Raw genomic sequence first — 22,028 nt, 5'->3', positions numbered from 1 at the left:
GGCCCCTCATGTTACAATGGTGTGTCTGACGTTGGGTGCGCACCACCACCGCCAGAGACACTACATTGTACTATGAGGGACCCAGTGGCAGTGCCGTCGACCAAAAGCGGGCACACCCACCTCTTCAGACAAACAGCACTGTAACGGGTGCTTGCGCCAAGTGGCGAGACCACGGCCCCGTGGGGGGAGTTTTCCTATTGGGGGAGGTGTAAACATGTCATATGCTGGACAAACAGCTGCTGCAAATTAAGAGATTGGAACACTCAGTAACACCAGTCCACAAGCAAGCAATTTTTATAGGAAAGCTAGGTGTCAGCCGGGAAAGGTGGGGCAAAATAATTTGAAATCCAGGAGTGGTTCATTTTAATGAAGGTGAGATCATCCACATTTTGGGTAGCCAGACGAGTCATTTTTTCGGTTAATATTGAACCAGCAGCACTGAATACTCTTTCTGATAGCACACTAGCTGCTGGGCAAGCAAGCTCCTGCAATGCATATTCTGCCAATTCAGGCCAGGTGTCTAATTTGGATGCCCAGTAATCAAATGGGAATGACGGTTGAGGGAGAACATCGATAAGGGATGAAAAATAGTTAGTAACCATACTGGACAAATGTTGTCTCCTGTCACTTAGGACAGGTACTGCAGCATCTATTCAGTCTGCGGTCATTGCGAAATCACTCCACAACCTGGTCAGAAAACCCCTCTGTCCAACGCCACTTCTGATCTGTGCACCTCTAACACCTCTGCCATGTAGCCCCCTGCAGCTTGTGTGAGAACCATCACCGGCGCTGTGTGCTGGGAATGCCTGAATCAAACAGTCTACAAGAGTAGCTTGTTTGGTTGCTAAAATTTGTTCGAGGTTCTCATGTGGCATAATATTTTGCAATTTGCCTTTATAGCGAGGGTCAAGGATGCAGGCCAACAAGTAATCATCATCGCTCATCATTTTAATAATGCGTGTGTCCCTTTTCAGGATACGTAAGGCATAATCCGCCATGTGGGCCAAAGTTCCAGTTGTCAAATCTGCGGTTGTGCTGGTTGGAGGGGCAGTTACAGGCAAATCTACGTCACTTGTCTCCCTTAAAAAAACAGAACCCGGCCTTGCAATGCCACTAATTTCTGTTGGCCCAGGAGAAGCTTCCTCATTAAAAAAGTACTCATCCCCATCATCCTCCTCGTCCTCCTCCTCCTCTTCGCCCGCTACCGGCCTTGACCAGACAATGGCTGACTGTCATCAAGGCTTTCCTCTTCCTCGGCTGCAGACGCCTGCTCCTTTATGTGCATCAAACTTTGCATCAGCAGACGCATTAGGGGGATGCTCATGCTTATTATGGCGTTGTCTGCACTAACCAGCCGTGTGCATTCCTCAAAACACTGAAGGACTTGACACAGGTCTTGTAGCTTCGACCACTGCACACCTGACAACTCCATGTCTGCCATCCAACTGCCTGCCCGTGTATGTGTATCCTCCCACAAAAACATAACAGCACGCCTCTGTTTGCACAGTCTCTGAAGCATGTGCAGTGTGGAGTTCCACCTTGTTGCAACGTCGATGATTAGGCGATGCTGGGGAAGGTTCAAAGACCACTGATAGTTCTGCATACGGCTGGAGTGTACGGGCGAACGGCGGATATGCGAGCAAAGTCTGCGCACTTTGAGGAGCAGGTCGGGTAACCCCGGGTAACTTTTCAGGAAGCACTGCACCACCAGGTTTAAGGTGTGAGCCAGGCAAGGAATGTGTTTCAGTTGGGAAAGGGCTATGGCAGCCATGAAATTCCTTCCATTATCACTCACTACCTTGCCTGCCTCAAGATGTACAGTGCCCAGCCATGACTGAGTTTCATTCTGCAAGAACTCGGACAGAACTTCCGCGGTGTGTCTGTTGTCGCCCAAACACTTCATTGCCAATACAGCCTGCTGACGCTTGCCAATAGCTGTCCCATAATGGCACACCTGGTGTGCAACAGTGGCAGCTGCAGATGGAGTGGATGTGCGACTGCGGTCTGTGGACGAGCTCTCGCTTCTGCATGAGGAGGAGGAAGAGGAGGAGGGGGGGCGAACGCCTACAGCCAACTCTTTCCTTGACCGTGGGCTAGGCAGAACTGTCCCAATATTGCTGTCCCCTGTGGAGCCTGCATCCACCACATTCACCCAGTGTGCCGTGATGGACACGTAACGTCCCTGGCCATGCCTACTGGTCCATGCATCTGTTGTCAGGTGCACCTTTGTAGTCACAGACTGCCTGAGTGCATGGACGATGCGGTCTTTAACATGCTGTTGGAGGGCTGGGATGGCTTTTCTAGAAAAGAAGTGCTGACTGGGTAGCTCGTAGTGTGGTACAGCGTAGTCCATCAGCGCTTTGAAAGCTTCGCTTTCAACTAACCGGTAGGGCATCATCTCTAATGAGATTAGTCTAGCAATGTGGGCGTTCAAACCCTGTGTACGCGGATGCGAGGATGAGTACTTCCTTTTCCTAACAAGAGTCTCATGTAGGGTGAGCTGGACTGGAGAGCTGGAGATCGTGGAACTAGCGGTAGTGCCGGTGGACATGGGTGACAGAGAGGGTTGGAGATGGTATTCTTGCCGCCGTTGCCGGTGCCCTACATGCAGTGTTTCCTACTACTAACCTGGTGATTCCCTGACTGCTTTGGCCTGGCGACGAAAGCTGCACAGATACTGCAGGTGGTGTGGGAAATGGTCGGCTTACAGGGAGGGAAGGGATGTAGCGTTGCTGACTAGCTTCATTGGCCGAGGGTGCTGCAACGTTTAGGGACGTTTGGTAGTTAGTCCAGGCTTGCAAATGCATGGTGGATAAATATCTATGCATGCAAGTTGTATTTAGACTTTTAAGATTCTGACCTCTGCTTAAGGAAGTTGAACATTTTTGACAGATGACTTTGCGCTGATCATTTGGATGTTGTTTAAAAAAATGCCAGACTGCACTCTTTCTACTATCGGATACCTTTTCAGGCATTGCAGACTGAGCTTCTTTAACCGGATGGCCACGCTGTCCTCCAACTGGTTTTGGTTTTGCCACGCATTTTTGGCCAGATACGGGCCCGGTAGATGGAACCTGTTGTGATGTTGATGCCTGCTGCGGCTCCTCCTCCTCTGCTTCAGAACTACTGCCGCCTGCACCCTGTTCCCCCAATGGCTGCCAATCGGGGTCCACAACTGGGTCATCTATGACCTCCTCTTCTATGTCGTGTGCAACTTCGTCTGTGTCACCGTGTAAGCCGGTGGTATAGCGTTCGTGACAGGGCACCATAGTCTCCGCTGGTTTTGATTCTGCCTCAGTACACTGCGAGGGCAATGTTCTGGTCTGAGTCAAAGGAACAGCATAGTAATCTGGCTGTGGCTGTGCATCTGTGCATTTCATGTCCGATTCAACTTCTAATGGGCATGGCCTGTTAACTGTTTCACTGTCTAACCCAGGAACGGCATGTGTAAAGAGCTCCATGGAGTAACCTGTTGTGTCGACTGACGCATCCTTCACTGTTGTTTTTAGTGAAGGACACAAGGAAGCGACTTGTTCCTGACCGGGAGCATCCACTGATGATGCACTGCTCTGACATTTGGCACTTTCCGAGGAGGAGGCGAAAGAGCTAGAGGCAGAGGCAGCAATGAAAGCCAATACTTGTTCCTCCTGCTCCGGCTTCAAAAGTGGTTTTCCTACTCCCAGAAAGGAGAGCGTTCGAGGCCTTGTGTAGCCAGACAACGAACCTGGCTCAACAACTCGAGACTTAAGTGCTGTACTGCTTTTACCACGACCACCTGATGCTCCACCACCACTACCATCATTACCAGCTGACAATGACCGCCCACGGCCACGACCTCTTCCACTAGACTTCCTCATTGTTTGCAAAACGTAACCAAAGTAACGCTATTTGTTACTGTAAAACAACTTAAAAGGTGAACTCAAACTTCTGTAGGATTTATATATACCTTTATAGGTGCCTGACACTGAAAGGAAAATCAGGCCCAATGTTACACACTAGGTTTTCTGTGCCCCAATAATTTGAGACAGATGGCACACACAGGACCAGCACTCAAGCAGACTTGCCAATATTTATCTCCCACTAATTATTTTTTTTTGAAAAGGGAGAATGTACCCACACAAAAAAAAAATGGCCAAGTATTACACAGTGGTTTTCGGTGCCACACAATGAGAGACAGATGCCACACACAGGACTGGCACAGAGGCAGACTTGCCAATATTTATCTCCCACTAATTATTTTTTTTTGAAAAGGGAGAATGTACCCCCCCAAAAAAATGGCCAAGTATTACACAGTGATTTTTGGTGGCACACAATGAGAGACAGATGCCACACACAGCAATGGCACGGAGGCAGACTTGCCAATATTTATCTCCCACTAATTTTTTTTTGAAAAGGGAGAATGTACCCCCCAAAAAAAATGGCCAAGTATTACACAGTGATTTTCGGTGGCACACAATGAGAGACAGATGCCACACACAGGACTGGCACAGAGTCAGACTTGCCAATATTTATCTCCCACTAATTTTTTTTTTTTAAAAGGGAGAATGTACCCAAAAAAATAAAAATGGCCAAGTATTACACAGTGGTTTTCGGTGCCACACAATGAGAGACAGATGCCACCCACAGCAATGGCATGGAGGCAGACTTGCCAATATTTATCTCCCACTAATTTTTTTTTTTGAAAAGGGAGAATGTACCCAAAAAAAAAAATGGCCAAGTATTACACAGTGGTTTTCGGTGGCACACAATGAGAGACAGATGCCACCCACAGTAATGGCACGGAGGCAGACTTGCCAATATTTATCTCCCACTAATTATTTTTTTTTGAAAAGGGAGAATGTACCCCCCCCAAAAAAAATGGCCAAGTATTACACAGTGGTTTTTGGTGCCACACAATGAGAGACAGATGCCACCCACAGCAATGGCACGGAGGCAGACTTGCCAATATTTATCTCCCACTAATTTTTTTTTTTTTTTTAAAGGGAGAATGTACCCCCCCCAAAAAAAAATGGCCAAGTATTACACAGTGGTTTTTGGTGGCACACAATGAGAGACAGATGCCACACACAGCAATGGCATGGAGGCAGACTTGCCAATATTTATCTCCCTGCAGTTATCTCAGAAAAGTATGGCAGGCAGCTATAAAAAGGACTGCTGCACACAAAAGTGTGGACAAACACACAAGATAGCTGTGCAGAAAGGAAGGAAAAACAGGATTTGTGCTTTGAAAAAAGCAGTTGGTTTGCACAGCGGCGTACACACAGGCACAGCAACGCAGCTATCAGGGTCAGGGAGCCTTCTAGTGCAGCCCAATGAGCTACAGCGCTGAGGAAAAAAATTTTAGCTTCCACTGTCCCTGCAAACAAAAGGTGGTGTTGGACAGTGGAAATCGCTACAGAACAAGCGGTTTGTAGCTTTATGTACCCTGCCTATCACTATCCCTGCTTCTGAAGAAGCGGCAGCAACCTCTCCCTACGCTCAGATCAGCAGCAGTAAGACGGCGGTCGGCGGGAACGCCCCTTTATAGCCCCTGTGACGCCGCAGAAAGCAAGCCAATCACTGCAATGCCCTTCTCTAAGATGGTGGGGACTGAGATCTATGTCATCACGCTGCCCACACTCTGCGTCCACCTTCATTGGCTGAGAAATGGCGCTTTTAGCATCATTGAAACGCGACTTTGGCACGAAAGTCGCGTACCGCATGGCAGACCCCACACAGGGATCGGCTCGGTTTCATGAGACGCCGACTTTGCCAAAAGTCGGCGACTTATGAAAATGAACGATCCGTTTCGCTCAACCCTATATGTGACTGGTTGTTTCATCAGTATTTTGCACCTGTGCTGCCTCTGGTTTTATCATGGGGGACTGCTACATCATGCAGTGCATTAATATTGTGTCTTAGTGTTGATAAACACATCAGCCTTTTTTCTGTGATTTTTTTTGCTGTGTCAAGCAAGCGATTGCAAACGCTCCTCGTCCGTGCATACACAATTACGTTTATTTATTACAAAATAAAAAAAATTAGCTTTGAGAGTCAATGTACATGCACTAAAGTTCGAACCCACAATCCCAACGAGCAGGAGACTGAAGAAACCTTTAGTGTGCAAAGTGGGAAAGAATAGGTCTGGCCTTATTATGTGCACAAATGGTATACCAGTCAGTATCCCCCCACTACAGCTCTGAATGGTGGAAGTTTGAGTGTTTACTATATTGTTTTGTGTTTGCATCCTGGAACCAGTGTGTCTGAGCTCTTCCAGTGAAATTTTGCACATTGATCTCTCATGATTGTACGGTGCAATATTAGTGGTATTATCATCATGTATTTGTTGCATAAATGAAAAACATATAATAAGGCATAATTATAAAATTATAAAAAAAAGAACACTACTTTACCCATTGCGAATAATATAAAAAATATTTCTTGTAAAGTCAAACTCATCAGCGGATGCCACACAAGTGTCTACAAAAAGGACCAGGGAAGGGTCAGATGTACGCAAGGTGGCTTGTAGGTATAATATCTGATTTAGCTCCACATAGTATGGATGCTGATTTACTGGATAGATATAATTTGAGGACTGGAAGAATATCAGATCAGCAGAATACTGGCCATATTGGATTATTGTGCTCTTTATAAAGTCATTTGCCGTGTACATGCCTTCCACTAGAGTGTTTTGGTAGAACCGACATTTAAAAGTTAGGCATAATTTTTTTTTGTAAATGACGATTGTGTTGGCTGATTGGGTAGTCAAGCTGTTTGTATAACTTATTATGTCATTTTCATCCTGTAAGAAAGAAAATAGACTGTTGGAAATAAGCAATTACATAGAAACATATATCTTCTGGTCTTCTTATGATGATGTCCTTTATAAAATGAACAATACATAGATAGGTATGGCATCAGAACAAAATGGTTAGAATAATAGATGAGTGAGTATATTCGAGTGGATTTAATTCTACCCGACTATGACACAAACCTACATTTGCCAAGATGTGAAATTTTTTGTAAGTTGCTTCCGCATGGATTCAGCAAAATGGAAGCTGGTTGGCCAACATTTTCCTAAATCATAAAGGTCCATCTAAAGGTTAAGAAATTTTAAAAAAATACATATATTCAAGTCACAGCTTGCCTCTCAGGCCCCTCCACTCCTCACTATTCCCTGTCTGGACCTCAGCTCTTCTTCCTATCACTGCCGCTAAGGGCTGAATGCACGTGAACTTATATCTGTAGCGTAGAAATGTGGAGATTATATTTTTTTTGTTTGTGTGGGTTTTTTTCACATGTTATGCCTATTATACTCTAAAATACATAATAAGAGACATTTGCGGAGAACAACTTTTGGCTTGTGACAGGGATAAGAAGACATGGCTCTGAGGAGCAGATGGCAACAGAGGGGGTTGGTCAATATAATTATTTTTTACATCATACTTTCTAAAAACCCCAGAGAATAAAAAGATATGTTTGATTCATCAAGAATAAGGGTATGTGCACACGCTGCGGATTTTGCCACTGATCCGCAGCATTTCCGGAGCTGCGGGTCCGCAGCAGTTTCCGATGAGTTTACATTACAATTTAAACCCATGGGAAACAAAAAATGCTGTGCACATGCTGCGGAAAAAAATGCACAGAAACGCAGCGGTTTACATTCCGCAGCATGTCACTTCTTTCTGCGGATTCTGCAGCGGTTTTACAGCTGCTCCTATGGAAAACCGCAGTTGTAAAATCGCAGTGAAAACCGCAGAAAAACCGCGGTAAATCCGCAATAAATCTGCAGCAAAAACGCAGCATTTTTGCCCTGCACATTTATCAAATCCGCTGCAAAAAAATCTGCAGTGTACCAGAATACGTGTGCACATACCCTAATTTTTGCTGTAAATCAAATTTCCCAGGAAAATCTTCACAATTTGGAAAATTTGAATTTTCACAGATCTTCTCATCTCTAGTTAGAATATTTCAAGTCCCTATGTCTACCAACTTCAACATTGTGTACTCATTTTGTACCATTCAGTGGTACATTAGGAAGGCTGTTGTCATCAAGCACAGTAACTAATTTTTAAAATAAAGTTAACAAAATATTTTTTTGCCATGCTATATAGTCCTTACCATATATTTAGATGTCCATGATGTCACAGAATACTAATTTAGGTCTATTAACACTAATTTTACATTTACACTTATGTAAAATGATAGATACCAAATTGAGAATTTGTTTTTTTACCTCACTGCCTAACAAATATTGCAGATGGTACACAGATAAATTTGGGGCTATTTCCTTAGGTCTCTGACAGTGGTGCAACCATTTTCGTCCTGTCGGTGGTTCTCAATAGATACATTTTCATACCTGTCTTACTGTCAGACATCCATCATAAGGAATGTAAAACTCCAGCCAATTTGCTACAACTTGAGGACGACACTGAGGATCATTCAAAAACATATTATTTGTAGAATATCCAAGTGACAGAAGGTACCAAGGTGAGATTTGTAGTCTCATGTAGTTTGGATGACAATAGAGTTCAACTATAAAAAAGGCAAAAAAAGATTTTTGTTAAGACATTGCAAGTCTGACAATGTGGTTACACAAAGAAATCTAAACAAATTAATCAGTTAAATTAGACATCGACATATATGTAGTTGCAAGGTTTAAGACAGTATTAGGATATACCTAACCCCTTAAAGAGGTTGTCCGGTCCAAATCGATAAGTCGGTAGTAACTCTGTGCAACTGCAGACTAATGAATCCCATCAACCAACCACTGTGTGCTGCAGTGATTCGCCAGTTTCTGTGCTATACATACTCCTGGCCAGTGGTCGCAGCCTCGCTTCCATACATGGATGGCTTCAGAAGTGGTGTCCGGTGCCTCCCAGCAAAGTGGTACTAGGATCCTATGTGGTGTTGTGGATGGGCATGTTGCTTGTGGTCCAGCAACAGGCACAGTTGCACCTTCCCCACATACTCGCTATCTGCTTGCAACATAACCAGTATTTCCACTTCCTCGTCCCTTACCGTACGCTGACACACTTTCTAATTGCTTGGTCTCTGGAAACCAATTTTCCTTGATTGATTGAAAATACATTTTTTAGAACAAAAAAACGTGTTCACCTGTAGCAGGCCAAGCTTTTTCTGTAAAAAAATATCAAAGCACCGTAATTTTACGCAAAAAAGGTTAAACTGTATCTATGACAATAGTCTTTTTTTTTTATTTGACTCCCTGTAGCAGGTCAAGCATTTTTTTTTATTTCAAACCACCGTAATTTCACCCAAAGCAGGTTAAACTGAATGATAAAAATAGTAAATTTTTTGGAGCAAAAAATGTGATCACCTGTAGCAGGGTAAGCTGTATTCAGCCACTTTCTCTGCTCCTGCAGCTGTCCTTAGGCTAAATGCAGAATGTATTGCATAGAAACAGCAAAGCACAAGATTAGCCCTTAGACCGGGGTCACACATGCGAGTGCAATGCGAGAAACTCACACGAGTCTCTCGCATCAATACCCGGCACTGCCACTGGCACTCGGGACTGGAGCATGCGGCTGCATAGAAATACATGCAGCTGAATGCTCGCAAGTGTGACTCTGGCCTTAGAAGGACTTTTAGTATCATGGTTCATCAAAGTAACACTACAAGAGGACTCTGATTCCAAAAGCTGAGCACATAGGCCTGGACAACTACAATCTCCCTTGAATTGGAACTGTCTGTGAGCTGTGCAATGGCATCAGTGTGCCAAGCATGGTGGTGCCGGTCCTTTTATAACCTCTGCTGAGGTAATGCGACCAGCCTATCACAGCAATGCCACTACCAAGATGGCTACGACATTACAGTTATGGGTGAAAAACATGCGGAGTAGAGATTTGAGCATTAAATTCGAACACCAGCCAATGCTCGCCAAGTGTTGAGCACATCCGAGCACCCAGACACTCGAGAAATATCCGAGTATCACCGAGCATGTTCGCTCATCATCATCACTAATAGAGAACAGTTTATTTCCCCTATAAACAAAAACTTTTTTGTCCATGGTCTGTGTTGAGTGTTGCATTTCAGTCACAGGAATGTGTTGCAATACCAGACACTGCCCACATCAGCTTAGAAGTCCATAACCTTGTAAACATAAATACTTGTAGCAACTTTCTGTGAAGATTAGCTCTAACTTTAGTTTTATTCACTCGCTTCTCCTCCGGGAGTTAGGCAGGTAGGAGGAGGTTCTCATGGCTTTAGTCCATTGACCATGGACTACAAATATGGTGGTTGGACTAGAGTCCTGCAAAACTTTTTGCTCAACTTGTTAGAAAATATAAGAGAGAGAAAATAAGCTTCAGTAACATGCAATATCTATGTTATTTATCGATTTTTTCCCCCAAAAGTCTCTTAATTATCTTTTCTCTTAATTATTTTAATAAAATACAGTACATTACTTTTGCATTACAAAGCATTAACATTTATAAAGTACAGTAATTACAGGCTTATGACTATTTGACCAAAAACTAGAAAAAGTTTTAAAAATAAATTATACCATTTTGATTGCTGGTAAAGATAGACAGGTATGTTGCAAAGAAATAGAATCCTTCTCTATTAGCCAGTTTGATCACAATGCTTATGCTGTTAGTTGTGGAGGAGAAATCTCTTTTATTTGTTCTGCAGAGGTCTCCAAGTAAATCTGGCTCATTAGGCGTTCCATCATAAACTGACAAAGACGATGACTGGCAGGACTGTGGACTCTTCATTCTAGTTATGAGAAATTCAGCAATGCAATTTAAGAAAACAAAATGTAATATTAAATGCTTCTATGCATTAGGCACTTAGTAATTCATGGTTCATGTGGAATTTTTGAAGGGGAGCACAACCATAAACCATAAAATTTGTTATTGAAGGTAATTTTCAATTTCAAACCTAAGACTTAAAACTGTGAAATATCAATAATAAATAGCTTCCATTAATGTCAGCCAAAAGTGACCAAATAATAGTAGTCATCTTTCTGTTTTTTAGGGACAAGACCAAAGGCTGCTGAACTTCAATTCAAAGCATCAGTTGAAATTTCCTTACATGTTATCAAAGTCTATTTTGGGGACAAATAATTTGGTAATAATTGTATTAACATGCACTGTGTACAGAATTATTCAGCGATTTGTATTTTTGATGATTAATTTTATTATTGAACAAACCCACTGATGTCGGTACATCCAAAAGGTTATTAATCCTGAAACCTGAATATTTACAAATGTAAAAGTGAGGATCTGTCTTTCTTTGGAGAATATCAATGCATGCAGAATTATTAGGCATCTATTAGTTTGCAGAATTGTTATTATAATAATAATAATTTTTATTTATATAGCGCCAACATATTCCGCAGCGCTTTACAAATTATAGAGGGGACTTGTACAGACAATAGACATTACAGCATAACAGAAATCACAGTTCAAAACAGATACCAGGAGGAATGAGGGCCCTGCTGCTCACAAGCTTACAAACTATGAGGAAAAGGGGAGACACGAGAGGTGGATGGTAACAATTGCTTTAGTTATTTGGACCAGCCATAGTGTAAGGCTCGGGTGTTCATGTAAAGCTGCATGAAACAGTTAACTGCCTAAGTATGTAGCAGTTATTCAACTAAATTAAAAATGTACATTTTCTCTAAGTTATTTATTTTCATCTATTAAAGGGAAATAATAGCCAAACATCTAAAAATATGCAAAAATATATTTTCTGATATTTCAAAATAAATGTCCGTGACCAATATTGCGACGTTTCTTTTCAACAAAATGCATAAGTCTTCCATCCATGGAGTCTTTTAAAATGTTTTGATATTTTAGTCAGTCAAATCACTTTATGGGTCAATTTTGCCTAAGGAAAAACATTGAAAAAACTCTGTACAAATTGATAAATGGTTTGTCTTATACTTACATAAATGTTTCAAAATTAAGATTAATTATATAATTGTTTGGGACATTAATGTACCAAATGCAGGAATCACACTCAGAGGAAAAATCGGAATCAAATGAAAAGTTCCCATTTAAATTTGTCAAAATGCTCCCGCATGTATCTGCAAAGAGTAAAAATTAAAAGGTTTATTTGACAAAGGATTTACATTTTTTTCTTATGTTAATATTTTAATTAAACACGTTAAGAGCCCACAAAACTATGACCTGATTCATCATTGCCTTTATGCCTATTTTTTCCTACATTTTGTGTGTTTTACACCATTTTTTAAGTTAATTTTATATATATTTATCTGTTTGTTTTGTTCTTTTCTGCCTCGTGGGTAGAGTTTAGTGATTCTAGATGTTTTTCACCCGATTCATTAATTGCGACTTTTTTAAAAGTTGCAAAATTTGGGATTTTATGCATGTTTTTCAAAAAGTCACAATATTTTGATGTTGATGCAACTTTTGGCTCAAAAAGTCATATGAATGTTTAATGGTGGAAAGAAGCCCATTTTTTTATTGTGTGACCAATTTATGAACATCATGCACAATGTTGATGAATTGGAAAATGAAATTGCTGTAAATACAGTGTATTCTACAGAAAACAGAAACTCTCTGATTATGTAATAGGCTTCTGTAAATATGATAGAACATTTTGTGCTTTTTGTGTAACATTCAAGTTTTTAAAATTATTTAGACTAATTGGTACTGAATTTAAATTTCTAGAGCCCTTAAAGGGGTTGTCTCAGAAGCAAAGTTCATTTCAACTAATAGATCTTAAAATAATAATACCTTTCATAATTGGATGTGTTAAAAAATGTTCCTGTGCTGAGACAATCTTATAAGTGATCCCCTGTGTAATGGCTGTGTCTGACCGTGCAGTAACATGGTCAAATCATACCACAGCTCCTGGACAGGTGAGGAAACAAAAGAGTGTACACACATGACAGCATGGGATCACAGCTGACTTTCTTTGAGGTAAAACAAGTTGTTTAACAGTATGAGAAATGTTTTTCCTTGCAGAAACCAGCAGCTGTCATCCCATGCTGTCCTGTCTGTATACTCTCTTTTGCATCCTCTCATGGCCAGGGGCTATGTTATTTTAAAACTATGCTCCTGTCAGACACAGCCATTACACAGTTCACAGCAAGGGCACATTTATAAGATTATCTCAGCACAGGAACATTCTTTTTTAACACATTCAATTGTGGAAATTATTTTTATTACGAGATCTATTGATTAAAATATCTGGCATCCTAGGCGCTTATTAAAATGGTATTTCCAAAATAGAAAATTATTTTATCCCACAGGTTTGGCGATAAATTACTAATCACTGTGGGTCCGACTGCTGGCAAGTCCAGCGAACCCAAGAATGGGGTTCTCTATTTGAATGGAGTGGAGATGTTCATGAGTGACCTCCTCTCCCCTCATTGTCTATAAAACTGATGAAGGAAGCTGAATACAGCACTTCCAGCAGTTCAATATACTATTATTTGAGAGGTAATTGATCATGCTCATGTGTGCTCCTTGATAGACCAGAAAATACAGAGTTGTCACAGAATTCAGAGTGCATTTTCAAGATCAGTGAGGTTCCCAGCTGTAAGACTGGCAGCACTCAATACGTTATTCCCTATCTTGTGGATAACAGATAGCATTTGATTTAGGGAATGCCCAATTAATCAGGCTACCAAGTCACCTAGGTTTTTTAAATGTTTGTTAGTTCTTCGAAATAAGCAGAATATTATGGTCCACTAATTTTAACGACTAGCCTCTTTTGCAGTTTTTGCCTTGTTCTGGGTATACTCATCAAATTGTTACAACAGTACAATACCTATGGCTTTCACAATTCATAGACAATCATATACACAGTTTTGTAGAATAAATATATATATATATATACAGGTCCTTCTCAAAAAATTAGCATATAGTGTTAAATTTCATTATTTACCATAATGTAATGATTACAATTAAACTTTCATATATTATAGATTCATTATCCACCAACTGAAATTTGTCAGGTCTTTTATTGTTTTAATACTGATGATTTTGGCATACAACTCCTGATAACCCAAAAAACCTGTCTCAATAAATTAGCATATTTCACCCGACCAATCAAATAAAAGTGTTTTTTAATACCAAACAAAAAAACCATCAAATAATAATGTTCAGTTATGCACTCAATACTTGGTCGGGAATCCTTTGGCAGAAATGACTGCTTCAATGCGGCGTGGCATGGAGGCAATCAGCCTGTGACACTGCTGAGATGTTATGGAGGCCCAGGATGCTTCAATAGTGGCCTTAAGCTCATCCAGAGTGTTGGGTCTTGCGTCTCTCAACTTTCTCTTCACAATATCCCACAGATTCTCTATGGGGTTCAGGTCAGGAGAGTTGGCAGGCCAATTGAGCACAGTAATACCATGGTCAGTAAACCATTTACCAGTGGTTTTGGCACTGTGAGCAGGTGCCAGGTCGTGCTGAAAAATGAAATCTTCATCTCCATAAAGCATTTCAGCCGATGGAAGCATGAAGTGCTCCAAAATCTCCTGATAGCTAGCTGCATTGACCCTGCCCTTGATGAAACACAGTGGACCAACACCAGCAGCTGACATGGCACCCCACACCATCACTGACTGGGTACTTGACACTGGACTTCAGGCATTTTGGCATTTCCTTCTCCCCAGTCTTCCTCCAGACTCTGGCACCTTGATTTCCGAATGACATGCAATATTTGCTTTCATCAGAAAAAAGTACTTGGGACCACTTAGCAACAGTCCAGTGCTGCTTCTCTGTAGCCCAGGTCAGGCGCTTCTGCCGCTGTTTATGGTTCAAAAGTGGCTTTACCTGGGGAATGCGGCACCTGTAGCCCATTTCCTGCACACGCCTGTGCACGGTGGCTCTGGATGTTTCCACACCAGACTCAGTCCACTGCTTCCTCAGGTTCCCCAAGGTCTGGAATCGGTCCTTCTCCACAATCTTCCTCAGGGTCCGGTCACCTCTTCTCGTTGTACAGCGTTTTCTGCCACATTGTTTCCTTCCAACAGACTTACCATTGAGGTGCCTTGATACAGCACTCTGGGAACAGCCTATTTGTTGAGAAATTTCTTTCTGGGTCTTACCCTCTTGCTTGAGGGTGTCAATGATGGCCTTCTTGACATCTGTCAGGTCGCTAGTCTTACCCATGATGGGGGTTTTGAGTAATGAACCAGGCAGGGAGTTTTTAAAAGCCTCAGGTATCTTTTGCATGTGTTTAGAGTTAATTAGTTGATTCAGAAGATTAGGGTAATAGGTCATTTAGAGAACCTTTTCTTGATATGCTAATTTATTGAGACAGGTTTTTTGGGTTATCAGGAGTTGTATGCCAAAATCATCAGTATTAAAACAATAAAAGACCTGACAAATTTCAGTTGGTGGATAATGAATCTATAATATATGAAAGTTTAATTGTAATCATTACATTATGGTAAATAATGAAATTTAACACTATATGCTAATTTTTTGAGAAGGACCTGTATATATATAATGTTTGGTTTATTCATTTATGTATATTATAAAAACGTTCTCTTACTGTCGGTGCTCTGTTCACCTGTAATGTCAGAAATGTAAAAAAAACTTAGATATTATGTTTAGATAGATATTGTATCAATAATTCTTTTGTAAAAATTAGACATTACGTATTCAAATTACTATAAAATTATGACTTGAAAAGAATAATAAATGGAAAATATTACATTTTATATTTATTTTAAACATGCTAGAGAATAATTAAAAATGGAATAAATAAATCTATACAATTCAGTATTCCACACTTCATCGTTTTAGAGATTGAATGCTAGTACTGTACAAATGGCAATGGTTGAGATTTCTATGTATATGATAAACAGTTGTGCTCAAAAGTTTACATACCCCAGCAGAATTTTTGCTTTCCTGGCCTTTTTTTAAGAGAATATGAATGATAACATCAAAACTTTTTCTCAACTCATGGTTAGTGTTGAGCGATACCGTCCGATACTTGAAAGTATCGGTATCGGAAAGTATCGGCCGATACCGGCAAAGTATCGGATCTAATCCGATACCGATACCCGATACCAATACAAGTCAATGGGAATCATGTATCGGACGGTATTCCTGATGGTTCCCAGGGTCTGAAGGAGAGGAAACTCTCCTTCAGGCCCTGGGAACCATATTAATGTGTAAAATAAAGAATTAAAATAAAAAATATTGCTATACTCACCTCTCCGACGCAGCCTGGACCTCACCGAGGGAACCGGCAGCGTTGTTTGCTTAAAATTCGCGCGTTTACTTCCTTACGTGAAGTCCCGGCTTGTGATTGGTCGCGTGCCGCCCATGTGGCCGCGACGCGACCAATCACAGCAAGCCGTGATGTAATTTCAGGTCCTTCAGGATTTTAAAATTACGTTCTGGCTTGTGATTGGTCGCGTCGTGATCACATGGGCGACGCGACCAATCACAAGCCGTGACGTCACGGGAGGCTGGACACGCGCGCATTTTAAAAAACATTCAATTTTTTTCTTTAATACACTGTATTAGCATGGCATTTCTTGATACTTTTGTGTGTGGTGGCTCTTGAAGCAATGACTCCAGCAGCAGTCCACTCCTTGTGAATCTCCCCCCAAATTTTTAATTGCCTTTTCTTAACAATCATTTCAAGGCTGCAGTTATCCCGGTTGCTTTTTCTACCACACTTTTTCCTTCCACTCAACTTGCCATTAATATGCTTGTATACAGCACTCTGTGAACAGCCAGCTTCTTTAGAAATGACCTTTTCTGCCTTACCCTCCTTGTGGAGTGTGTCAATGACTGCCTTCTGGAGGTCTGTCAAGTCAGCAGTCTTCCCCATGATTGTTGAGCCTACTGAAACAGGCTAAGGGACTTTTTAAGCCTTAGGAAGCCTTTACTGGTGTTTTTTGTTAATTATTCTAATTGACTGAAATAATGACTTTTTGGTTTTCATTGGCTGTAAGCCATAATCATCAACATAAACAGAAATAAACACTTGAAATAGATCAATCTGTTTGTAAAGACTCTATATATTTCACTTTTTGTATTGAAGAACTGAAATTAATTAACTTTTTGATGATATTCTAATTTTGTGAGAAGCACCTGTATTTTGATCGCTTCATAATGTATTTTATAATGGAGTTGTGGTGACAAAAAATGCAATTCTGGCATTTCAGTTTTTTTACTTGTTACAGTGTTTATGGATGAAGTTAACTAAAGGTTCATTTTAATAGATCAGACTTTCATGGATGCAGAGGTACCAAATTTGTTTGTTTTTAATTTTGTTTTCCTTATTCTTAGTAGGTGAAAAAAGGGGCAAGTCACATTTTTATATTTTTTTTTTGTATTATATTTAAAACAATTTTTTTTACTTCACCTGATCACTTACGCTTCCTTCACACATCCATATAAAACATGTATGTGAAAAAATGGTACCGGCGTTTTCAGTGTTTTCCATCATTGTGCCATTAGTATGTCCATATTTAACATCAGTGTCATCCATGTGTCTGTGTTTACCATCATTATGCCATCAGTGTGTCTGTTTTTACTATAAGTGTGTCATCAGGTTTTTTTTGGTCTGGATAAAGAAATAATACAATTTTAAAGCTTCTCCTATACTTTGCAATTTTCAGCATGGACAGCACATGAATGGCACATGGATGCCATCCGTGTGCTGTACGTGTTTTACACGGACCCATAGATTTGTATTGACCCTTCCCATCTCCGCTGCCAAAAAATCACAAGTATCCATGTGTCTTACACGGACAGTCAATGTAAAAATGTAGACATGTGCAAAGCGCCATAGGTTATAATGAGTACGTACTGTGTCCGTGAAAAAAAATTGAACATAACCCCGACGCGTGTTTCGCGTGAGCTTCTTTACCCCTGGAAGAACACGTGAAACGTGTGCCTAAGTAATTTGTCCAAGTCCTAAAGCTTATAAAGGTCTCTACTGCTACTTTACTACTGTTGTACACCTTATTTGATCTTGCCACTATTGGACATTATTTTTATATAACTTATCATTTTATGTCTTCGTACTGTAATAATACTGTATAATTTCATGATTTAACTGTTCCATCATTGCCACTATTGGACATAGATACAGTATACACTATTTGTAACTCTATTTTTTTCTTGTTGATTGACATTTGCCTGCTTTGTCCTCTGTCATTATATAAATACTAGATGGTGGCCTGTTATGAGCTGGTGGTTTAGGAGCAACATGGGACGTGCTCTGGAGGAGGTGGTACCTGTACTGACCGCAGTTCCTGAGCTTAACACAACACTAGAAGTAGCCGTGGGATGTTCCTGTCACTCCCTAGACACCTCGTCACAGCTGGAGGACTAACTACCCCTAAAGATAGAAGCAGGAAAGCTATCTTGCCTCAGAGAAAATCCCCAAAGGATAGGACAGCCCCCCACAAATATTGACTGTGAGTGGAGAGGGAAATGACATACGCAGAATGAAACCAGGATGTAGCAAAGGAGGCCAGTCTAACTAGATAAATAGAACAGGAAAGAATACTGTGCGGTCAGTATTAAAAACTAGAAAAATCCACCACAGAGTTTACAAAAATCTCCACACCTGACTAAAGGTGTGGAGGGTAAATCTGCTTCCCAGAGCTTCCAGCTTAACTGAATAAATCCATACTGACAAGCTGGACTAGAAAAAACATAGAAAGTGCAGAAAGATTAAGTCCACAACAAGTGGACTGCAAAAGAACAAAGCAAGGACTTATCTTTGCTGAACTGGTCAGAATATCAGGGAAATCCAAGCAGAGATGTGAATCCAACCAGGAACCATTGATAACTGGCACAGGCTGAAGGATAGAACCAGGCTAAATAGTCGAGCCAGAAAGACAATCAGTGGAAGCAGCTGCTGACTACTAAATCCAAGGAGCAGCAGTACCACTTAAAACCACCGGAGGGAGCCCAAGAGCAGAACTCGCAAAAATGCCACTTACAACCACCGGAGGGAGCCAAAGAGCGGAATTCACAACAGTAACCCCCCCTTGAGGAGGGGTCACCGAACCCTCACCAGAGCCCCCAGGCCGATCAGGACGAGCCAAGTGAAAAGCACGAACCAAATCGGCGGCATGGACATCGGAGGCAACAACTCAAGAATTATCCTCCTGGCCATAACCCTTCCACTTGACAAGATACTGAAGCCTCCGCCTCGAAAAACGAGAATCCAAAATTTTCTCCACCACATATTCCAACTCCCCATCAACCAACACCGGGGCAGGAGGATCAACAGAGGGAACAACGGGCACCACATATCTCCGCAACAAAGATCTATGGAAAACATTATGGATGGCAAAAGAGGCTGGAAGGGCCAAACGAAAAGATACCGGATTGATAATCTCAGAAATTTTATAAGGACCAATAAACCGAGGCTTGAACTTAGGGGAAGAAACCTTCATAGGAACATGACGAGAAGATAACCAGACTAAATCCCCCACCCGAAGCCGGGGACCAACACACCGACGGCGGTTAGCAAAACGTTGAGCCTTTTCCTGAGACATCAAATTGTCTACCACATGAGTCCAAATCTGCTGTAACCTGTCCATTACAGAATCCACACCAGGACAATCAGACGGCTCAACTTGCCCCGAAGAAAAACGAGGATGAAAACCAAAATTACAAAAGAAAGGCGAAACCAAAGTAGCCGAACTAGCCCGATTATTAATGGCAAACTCGGCCAACGGCAAGAAAGCCACCCAATCATCCTGGTCAGCAGACACAAAGCATCTCAAATAGGTTTCCAAGGTCTGATTAGTTCACTCAGTTTGGCCATTTGTCTGAGGATAAAATGCCGAAGAAAAAGACAAATTAATGCCCATCCTAGCACAAAAGGCCCGCCAAAACCTAGAAACAAAATGGGAATCTTTGTCAGACACAATATTCTCCGGAATGCCATGCAAACAAACCACATGCTGAAAAAACAATGGAACCAAGTCAGAGGAGGAAGGCAATTTAGGCAAAGGTACCAAATGGACCATTTTAGAGAACCGGTCACAAACCACCCAGATAACAGACATCTTCTGGGAAACAGGAAGATTTGAAATAAAATCCATGGAAATATGCATCCAGGGCCTCTCGGCAAAGGCAAAAGCAACCCACTAGCGCGGGAACAGCAAGGCTTGGCCTGGGCACAAGTCCCACAGGACTGCACAAAAGAAAGCACATCCCGCGACAAGGAAGGCCACCAAAAGGACCTAGCAACCAAATCTCTGGAACCAAAAATCCCAGGATGACCAGCCAACACCGAACAATGAACCTCAGAAATTACCTTACTTGTCCATATATCAGGAACAAACAGCTTCCCCACAGGACAGCAGTCAGGTTTATCAGCCTGAAATTCCTGAAGCACCCACCGTAAATCAGGGGAGATGGCAGAAAGAATCACCCCTTCCTTAAGAATGCCAACCAGCTCAAGGACTCCAGGAGAATCAGGCAAAAAACTCCTAGAGAGTGCATCAGCCTTAACATTCTTAGATCCCGGAAGATACGAGAGCACAAAATCAAAACGGGAGAAAAACAGGGACCATCGAGCCTGTCTAGGGTTCAGCCGCTTGGCCGACTCGAGGTAAATCAGATTCTTATGATCGGTCAAGACCACAACGCGGTGCTTGGCTCCCTCAAGCCAATGTCGCCACTCCTCAAATGCCCACTTCATGGCCAACAACTCCCGATTGCCGACATCATAATTGCGCTCCGCAGGCGAAAACTTTTTGGAAAAAAAGGCACACGGTTTCATCAAAGAACCATCAGAACTCCTCTGAGACAAAACGGCCCCTGCCCCAATCTCAGAAGCGTCAACCTCAACCTGAAAAGGAAGAGAAACATCCGGCTGATGCAACACAGGGGCAGAAGTAAATCGGCGTTTAAGCCCCTGAAAGGCCTCAACAGCCGCAGAGGACCTATTCGTCACATCAGCGCCTTTCTTCGTCAAATCGGTCAGGGGCTTAACCACACTGGAAAAGTTGGCAATGAAACGGTGATAAAAATTAGCAAAGCCCAAAAATTTCTGAAGACTCTTCACAGATGCGGGTTGAATCCAGTCATGAATGGCTTGGACCTTAACAGGATCCATTTCTATAGACGAGGGAGAAAAAATAAAACCCCAAAAAGAGACCTTCTGAACTCCAAATAGGCACTTAGACCCCTTCACAAATAAAGCATTATCACGAAGGATCTGGAATACCATCCTGACCTGCTTCACATGAGACTCCCAATCATCGGAAAAAATCAAAATATCATCCAAATACACAATCATGAATAAATCAAGATAATTGCGGAAAATATCATGCATGAAGGACTGAAATACAGAAGGAGCATTAGAGAACCCGAAAGGCATCACAAGGTATTCAAAATGGCCTTCAGGCGTATTAAATGCAGTTTTCCATTCGTCACCCTGTTTAATACGAACAAGATTATATGCCCCTCGAAGGTCAATCTTTGTAAACCAACTAGCCCCCTTGATCCGAGCAAACAAATCAGAAAGCAAAGGTAAAGGGTATTGGAATTTGATCGTGATCTTATTAAGAAGGCGATAATCAATACAGGGTCTCAAGGAGCCTTCCTTCTTGGCAACAAAAAAGAATCCCGCTCCCAATGGTGACGAAGAAGGCCGAATATGCCCCTTCTCTAAAGACTCCTTAACATAACTCCGCATAGCGGCATGCTCTGGCACAGACAGATTGAAAAGTCGGCCCTTAGGGAACTTACAGCCAGGAATCAAGTTAATAGCACAATCACAGTCCCTATGTGGAGGAAGGGAACTGGACTTGGGCTCATCAAATACATCCTGAAAATCCGACAAAAACTCAGGAACTTCAGAAGAGGGGGAGGAGGAAATTGACATCAAAGGAACGTCATTATGTACCCCTTGACAACCCCAACTAGTCACAGACATAGATTTCCAATCCAGCACAGGATTATGTCCCTGTAACCATGGAAAACCCAGTACAACAACATCATGCAAATTATGCAACACCAGAAAACGGCAATCTTCCTGATGTGCTGGAGCCATGCACATGGTCAGCTGAGTCCAATACTGAGGTTTATCCTTGGCCAACGGCGTAGCATCAATGC

At 41.8% G+C, this 22,028-nt stretch overlaps 1 protein-coding gene across 1 annotated transcript in view; it reads right to left on the bottom strand.

Annotated features, from left to right (window-relative positions):
• The window catches only part of LOC143767563 (zonadhesin-like), a 316,930-nt gene that overhangs the window by 25,542 nt on the left and 269,360 nt on the right, over positions 1 to 22,028 (bottom strand). Inside the window, exons 15-18 of the mRNA XM_077255972.1 lie at positions 11,890 to 12,028; positions 10,502 to 10,713; positions 8,339 to 8,514; positions 6,393 to 6,781 (exon numbers count right to left, since the gene is read on the bottom strand). The gene's annotated coding sequence lies outside the window, so the exon portion shown is untranslated. The remainder of the gene's footprint in view (positions 1 to 6,392; positions 6,782 to 8,338; positions 8,515 to 10,501; positions 10,714 to 11,889; positions 12,029 to 22,028) is intronic.

This window comes from Ranitomeya variabilis, chromosome 4 (genome assembly GCF_051348905.1).
Source record: "Ranitomeya variabilis isolate aRanVar5 chromosome 4, aRanVar5.hap1, whole genome shotgun sequence".
NCBI classification, from domain to species: Eukaryota; Metazoa; Chordata; class Amphibia; order Anura; family Dendrobatidae; genus Ranitomeya; species Ranitomeya variabilis.
The sequence above is the reverse complement of the archived record's forward strand: the minus strand, read 5'-3'. Positions and strand labels throughout refer to the sequence as shown.